We start from the raw sequence: 7139 nt of genomic DNA on the forward strand, positions 1-7139 counted from the left end.
ATACCTTTACATTGGACAGGTATCTTATGCTGTGTTTCTTCTTGTTGAAGAAGCTTTGTGGCATTTCTTTTTGCTTTTCTTTTCTGATATGCTTCTCTTTGTTTTAAGCGACACTTGTCGTTCTCTTCGATGCTTAATTCAGCATATTTCTTTCTAGAGTTTTGATTGCATTTTTTTTTGCTTAGCTATTTTTCACTGATAGTGATGTTATTCATGGATTTAGAGCAATAGTAGCACTGATGTTCAGCTCTGTAATACTAAAAGTGGAATCCTAGCACTAACATTTGCTTTTGTAATACTAAAACTAGAAAGCTAATACTAACTAAGTACAACTTAATGAGAGTTATAGATATTCAAAAATAGATGCAGTCTATAAGATCAACTAACAATACATGAAGGGAAGGACAAATTGTGAGAACCCGAAAAATTTTCTTATTTTTATCTTATTTTACTGGCTTATTTAAATATTTATTTACCTGTTTTCTCCGAATAATTTATTTCAACCATTTTAAATCCATTTATATGGAATAATGCCTTACTAATATTTTTAAAAACGTTCCGTTAGCAAATTTATTTTTTTTAGGCTCATTTAGTATGGAATAATGAGTACACGTTTTTCGAAATAATATTTGATCCGAGAGTGCAATTGATACGTTCCTCGATCAACTCGTTTCGAGACATGTAGCACGTTTGCCCAAGGATCTAACGAGGTTGTCCAACGCTTGGATTGCGGAACTTAAAATCAAACGGACAACACGATTTGATTGAAGGTGGTAGAGCGACGACTCTAATCGAGGTGGATACTCAAGAGGATAGGTCGGTAGTGTGAGAACCCTGAAAAAAATAGACATATAAATATCAATGCATATTTTTTTTTTTGCATTTTAATTCGTTAATAAATTTTAACACGAAGTCCAATTGTTTCTAATTAAGTATGTAGAATTAAACGTTATGTACAAAACAAAAGAATTGTGCTAAACTACTAAACTTCGTGGTTTTGTTACATTAACTTCATATTTCGATGGTAAACTATTTCATTGATCTAATCATTAATTTCTTCGAATTCTAGAATGGTAATTAATTGTTTTGAAATAAAAGTGTAGAGATAATTTTTAAGTAATAAATAATATAATTGTGCCAATATTGAATTATTCGGTTTTGCTATATTAAATTAATATTTCTTGAGTTAGATTAATTTATCGCCTTAAAATACTAAAATACTTAGTTTTCTTAATGTTGAAAATTAATGTTACCTGAGTAGATTAATTATATAAAATTTCTTGAATTTCAATAATTAATTCCAATTAGTTGCTAACGTTAAATGTTAATAAGAATTTCCGCGTTAAGATGAAAACCAATGAGTTTTAGATAAATAATACAAGTATTCTAAACATAATTAAGGTGTGAAAAATTCGATAATTAAAGCCTTGCAAGATTTGCATATTACTAGGCGATCAAATTATACTTGGGGATAAATTTTGGAATTAAGTTAGAATTGAGATTTTAAGTTGAGGTTAGGGAGCAAAGTGAAAGGACCAAAATGCCCTTCACAATCCACAAAATCACCACTACACCACAACCATCACCATGCACGGCCAAACACCCCTTCTGACAACATTTCCATCACCGCCCAAATTGTCCAATCCCATTCTCTCCAATTCCATACGTAAACCATCTCCACACTCAACCAATTCTAACCACAAACACCTCTCAATACCACGGCACCCTCTTCATTTCCCTTCCACTTCACATCTCAAACCACAACTGCATTTCACTCTGCCTTGCTAGTGTCGACAAACCGAGAGAGCGAGAGAGAGGCCGAGCTGCACTCTGCAGCCGAGTGGAAGAAAAGAAACCGCAGGATTGAATGTTTTTGGTTCTGGCCGTGAGTTCGAGTGAAACCAGGGAGAGCAAGTGGAAGTCGGAGGAGCTGCCGATCATCACCATTTTCGTTCACTTCAGACCAACATTTCCCAGCTGCAACCATCTTCACCACAACACCATTTCCAGCTGCAAATCGAACCAGGACCAACCAGTGTGCGTGAGAGCCAAGAGGGAGCAGAAATTTTCCAGATTTTCTTGCGTGAGCTTAGCTTGCTGTGAGGTAATTTCTGGATTCATTTTATGACTAATCAGAGATAGTTTGAGCTATCTAGGGGCATGCATGTACTATGGTACAGCCGGATGAATGAGATTAAGCCATTAGAAAATTTCTGTTTTGGATGTTGATGTTTCTGCCGAGAAGTTGAGCCGATAATGCAGTTTTATTTTCAATTTTCTGGGACAATCTGAGCATCTAAGTGTACTTAGCCGAATGAAAACTTGAAGATTAAAACCATGCATGAAGTTAATTAGCCGGATTATGCTAGAAGATAAAAATGAAACAGGAATCTGTTGCACGCAACCTAGCCGAGAATAGCTGAACAATTTCTGGAAATTGTGGATGATTTTGTTGTTGGCCGAATCTGATTTTTTTTAATTAGAAATATTGATTAGCTAGTTAAGTATTTGCATGTTAAATTTTAGCACCTAATACCATGAATTAACCAAAGGAAAAGTTGGATTTATGACCAATCTAATTGCTGGAAATCTGTTGAGTTGGCCGAGAGAGGGAAAGAAAGAATTTCCAGTTTTTCTCTTCAAATCTTGGCTGCAAATTTCGTATTGTAGTTCAATATGCTCATAACACAATAATCACTGTATGCATGCTGAGTTTGAGTGAACAAAGTAATGAATTTTGTTAGGGAAAAGTTCGTATACCAAACTATCTATTTGCTGCAATTTTTCCAGCCTAGCCGATGGTGACTCCTTTGAGTTTTAATGGAAAATTTGGTGAGTGGGCTCTATGAATTCCCACAATGACTTGGATAATCTGATTAGTTAGGATTTGATGCTGCTTGTGTTGATTAAGTGCTAATTTAGTAGAGTTAAATGGCAAAAATTAAAAAGGGGGCAATTTGAGGAGTTGCATGTGATGATAACGAATCTGCCCTGTTTTAATCGCACCTATTTTTGCGGAATTTTGAGGGTTTCATGACTTGTATATCATCCTTATATGTTGAAGATATGGTGTACAAAGTTTCATTTAAAAATATTGAAGTTTGGTTGGTCAATTGGATCAATTTCGTGAAGCTAGTAAATCTGGAAAATTGTTTTCGTAATGCTCTAACCAGTCTTCGTATTCCAGCCATAAATCTGTGCTCCGATGTCGAAATCGAGTGCCGTCAGAGGCATTTGAAACTAGATATCCCAACCTTTCCAACGGTATAAAATGTATGTTCTGGTTCCATGTGTGTGAGCCGAACCAACCATTTAAAAATGACTACTCTGTTTCTCTGTTTTACAAGAACAAAATGCTGAGGCTGCAACTTGTGACTCAAATTCGAGCTAGTCTTGTGCCGAATTTCAAAATGATTTCTTCTGTGAAATTATAGCTCTATGAATTTTTTTTCCAACGCCTTAACCCATGCCAAATTCCGAGTTAATTTGAGTTATCTGTGATCAAAATGTGAAACCTGCTTTGTCCTTGAAAACCCTGATTTTTAGACCGATTTGATGCAAGGTTTGGCAAAGACTTGCTAACTGAATATTTTGATGCTAAACATTTACCAAATGTACCATGAACGTTCTTTAAGTTTTGCCTAAACAAATGAACCAGGTTTGGAGGAATTTTCTTTGACCAAATGTCTGAAATGGAAAAACAAAAGGTTCAAGGCAGTTTTGTCTTAGTATTTGCGAAAATTTAGGTGTTTGATTGACCACCTTTCCGAAGTTATTTTTCCATGAAATTTGGTAGAGGAACAACCCTTATATGGTAGTATTATACTGCTAATTATGGTGTTATTCTGAGACCGATTCATGGGTCAAATAAATTACCAAAGTTCAAGACTTGATTTTGGAAAACCCTTGTTTAACAAGAAAATTTTAGTAACTTTGAGCTACCGTATCTTGGTGCTCAAAACTCCGTTCCTCATTCCGTTTGTTTTGTTATACTCTTGAATTACAACACTAATAGATTTGCAAATTTCAAAAGCTATTTCCAAACAAGTGAATTTTTCCGAATTTCCAAAGTTGGCCAAAAAACTAACTTAAATCTGCCTTATGAACCAAAACAGTAACTTTGAGCCCATTTTGACTATCTTCCATTTAGAATCATGAAAAAGTGTATTCTAGGAACTTTTAGCATTTTGAAGGAAGTTTCCAACGGTACCAAGTTTTCCAATCTTGGACATGTAAAAGGTGAGCTACGATTTTTCAAAGTATTGCATCAAAACTGAAATTTTCCGTATTCCAAGGAAATGGAGTTTTTCAAGTACTCCTTATTCCTTCGATAATATTCAAATGTCTTATCCTTGAATTTCATAATGTAGACTTAATTTCTCTTGTACCTTGAAACCCCGCTTGAGAATTTAGATTTAGGATAATTAAGACTTGTTCACGAGATTTTTCCTAAATTTGTACTATGACACGATTTTCAACAATAGTAGGAATTGTAAATAATAGACTATTACTATTCGTTCAGGCGCACGCAAGGACCTTTAAGAGGATCCGACAGAGGACGCTTGAACTTCAAATTGAACCTATTGCCCTTGTTTGACTAGGTGAGTGTTCCATATAAGAATACGTAATTGTGTAAGTCTAGAACATGCTCATTTCATGATCGTTAAGTATTTACCATACTCATGCCTATTTAAGAAATATATATATGCATTGCATATCGACATGAATTGGTTAAATGATTAACCCTATCAAATAATCTTGTAATCGCAATATGTGCTTAGCCTGCTTATTTATGCTTATTTGGTTAAAGTGCTCTTGTGACTCGTTATGTGACAATTTGGAAAATGAGTTCCGATCCATCGAAGTGCGCAGTGTGTACTTTATCACACTAGCCGTTCGAGTGGTGAAGTGTGTGAAATATTTTCTAATGAATCTGTGAATCTAAATGTGGTTGCGTCGTTGGGAGAATCCCTCGACTCGTGAATCAACTACCATAACTAATGAATCTGTGAATCTAAATGTGGTTGCATCGTTGGAGTGAATCTCCTCGACACCTACGTGGTAAAAGTGCAAAACGGCCAATGGCGGCCTATTAAAATGTCATATGTCTACCAATTAACCGTAATTACCACCGTTTACCGTTTATCGTTTACCGTTTACCGTGTTTACTTACCGTTTTCTAATATATGTGGTTACTGATTTCTTGATTATCATAAATTATATGCTCATATGAAGTTGTCCATCATTGTTAGGCGAGTGTGTACTTTACCTCCCTCGACCTATTCAAATGATGAATTTTACTTTTGTCGAATTACTTTGTTACATGTGCATGTTGTAAGCTATAAGCTGAACTTGGGCCCCGCCTCGGTTACTGACCTACTCGAGCCAGGACTGGGCTCGGTCGGGTAGGTTGGAACCCTGGACAACCGTTTCGGTATACTCGAGTATTACCACTGGAGGGATAAGGTGATGGCCAGTCAACCGTGGGGATCCGGGAGTTATAAGGTGCAGATGACCGACAAAGTTCCACTGGAACACCGTATCCTTTTGTGTTTACTTTGCTATTATAATGTTATTGCTCTCCTAGTTGGCATTCTCGGGTAAGACTCCTCATGAGCATTAACCTCTGAGATGAAGCAATCCTTGTAATGTTCTTCTAGTCGGACGAGCCACTATTTGTTTGACTGAAAATTTATGAAAATATATTTAAATGGCCTTTCATTCCAAAAGTACTAGTTCTACATGTGTTTTCAAAGTAGCAATTACCCGTGTAATGATTATCACCTCATGGTAACATGCCATTGTGTAATCTAGAATCATGCATACGATATGCATAACTTACTTGACCTATTTGAACTGTTAGAGCGTCTTGGAACCTCACTGGGCTGTGTAGCTCATCCCACGTTGTGGTTTTCTTTTACAGGTTCTGACAACTGAGGAAGACTTGAGATCTACTTGTACTTTAAGCATGTAGTTTGAATTAAACAATGTAGCTTTTGTTTCGGGTTGCCACTTGAAGCTGGAAAAGTGTAACCCTTGAATTTGTATGTGGCTTGTATGAAATTTGTTACTTGGCTTATAAGGATGTATTTGAATTATATGTTTTGTTTCTTGGGTTGTAATCGGGAAGGTATTTTAAGAATCGGCGTTAGCTATCTTAAGGCACTGCTATCTCTGAAGTTAATGTGATTCTAGAGACCGGCCTATTTGGAAAGAAACGATGTTGCAATAGATTAGGTTATACTTCGGAAGGACTTTTGCTAGCTGCTTGCGTGAGTCCTGGCGAGAGCTGGGCAGACGGCCCGCCAACCCTCTGGTTCGCCTTAGGGGGAAGTGGGGTCGCCACAGGTAGAACAATCAAGACGATCACGAAATTGCTCAAGAACCCTTGTCAATGCAAGTAACGGAATTGTACTCTCCATGTAAGAGAAACAAGAACAAGTTTATTATCATAAAAACGGCCCCTTTATGCTTACATAGCAAGCCTTTATATAGGCAAAACTAATAAAACCCTAATATCCGAAACCCTAATATCGAAAAGCTAGATGGTCGGCCACTTCTTGGACAAGGTGGACCGATCCATGGACTCAATGACAAAGGCCTAGTGGTTCGGCCATCCTTAGACAAATGTGGGTCAAATCCATGGCTAACAAAAGGACTAATTTAAACTTAAGACTCCTAACACTAAGGCCTAATCGGCCATGGCCCACTTGGCTCTTCACGGGCTTGGATCATCATGTAGACAACTGGGTTATCACCTTCCAAGCCTTCAATGTCTCGATGAACTCTTGTTGGTCTTGAACATTCCGCACAAGGGCTTGGAGTGATTCCTTGAATTGCTTAGCCTTGAATTGCTTAGCCCGTGCACGTGTGACTGGGCCCAATGGTACTTGAACTGGGTCATTGCGTGGGCCAAGGTCCGTGCACACATCAGTCCCCTCCTCTTGAGAAGGATTTGTCCTCAAATCTAGATGGGGATGAAAGATACTAACAAGAGTTAGTAGTATGACAACTCAAATCGACAGTGCGTTTGGAGGTCAGCCACGTTGGGAGCAAATGAAAGGTCACGAGCCAAGTCAAATGCCATTTGGTCAGCTTCATGAGGCTCTCAAACAAGGACATGCGCCAAGATAGGAAAG

At 37.3% G+C, this 7139-nt stretch overlaps 1 long non-coding RNA gene across 1 annotated transcript; it reads left to right on the top strand.

Annotated features, from left to right (window-relative positions):
* The first annotated feature begins 1737 nt into the window (after window positions 1–1737).
* Window positions 1738–6109, top strand: LOC113691108 (uncharacterized). The gene is made up of 3 exons (XR_003448545.2): window positions 1738–2104; window positions 4523–4601; window positions 5924–6109. It is a non-coding gene; the product is annotated as an uncharacterized lncRNA (long non-coding RNA).
* Window positions 6110–7139: the final 1030 nt, after the last annotated feature.

The sequence above is a fragment of the Coffea arabica genome, chromosome 5c (assembly GCF_036785885.1).
Source record: "Coffea arabica cultivar ET-39 chromosome 5c, Coffea Arabica ET-39 HiFi, whole genome shotgun sequence".
Classification (NCBI taxonomy): Eukaryota; Viridiplantae; Streptophyta; class Magnoliopsida; order Gentianales; family Rubiaceae; genus Coffea; species Coffea arabica.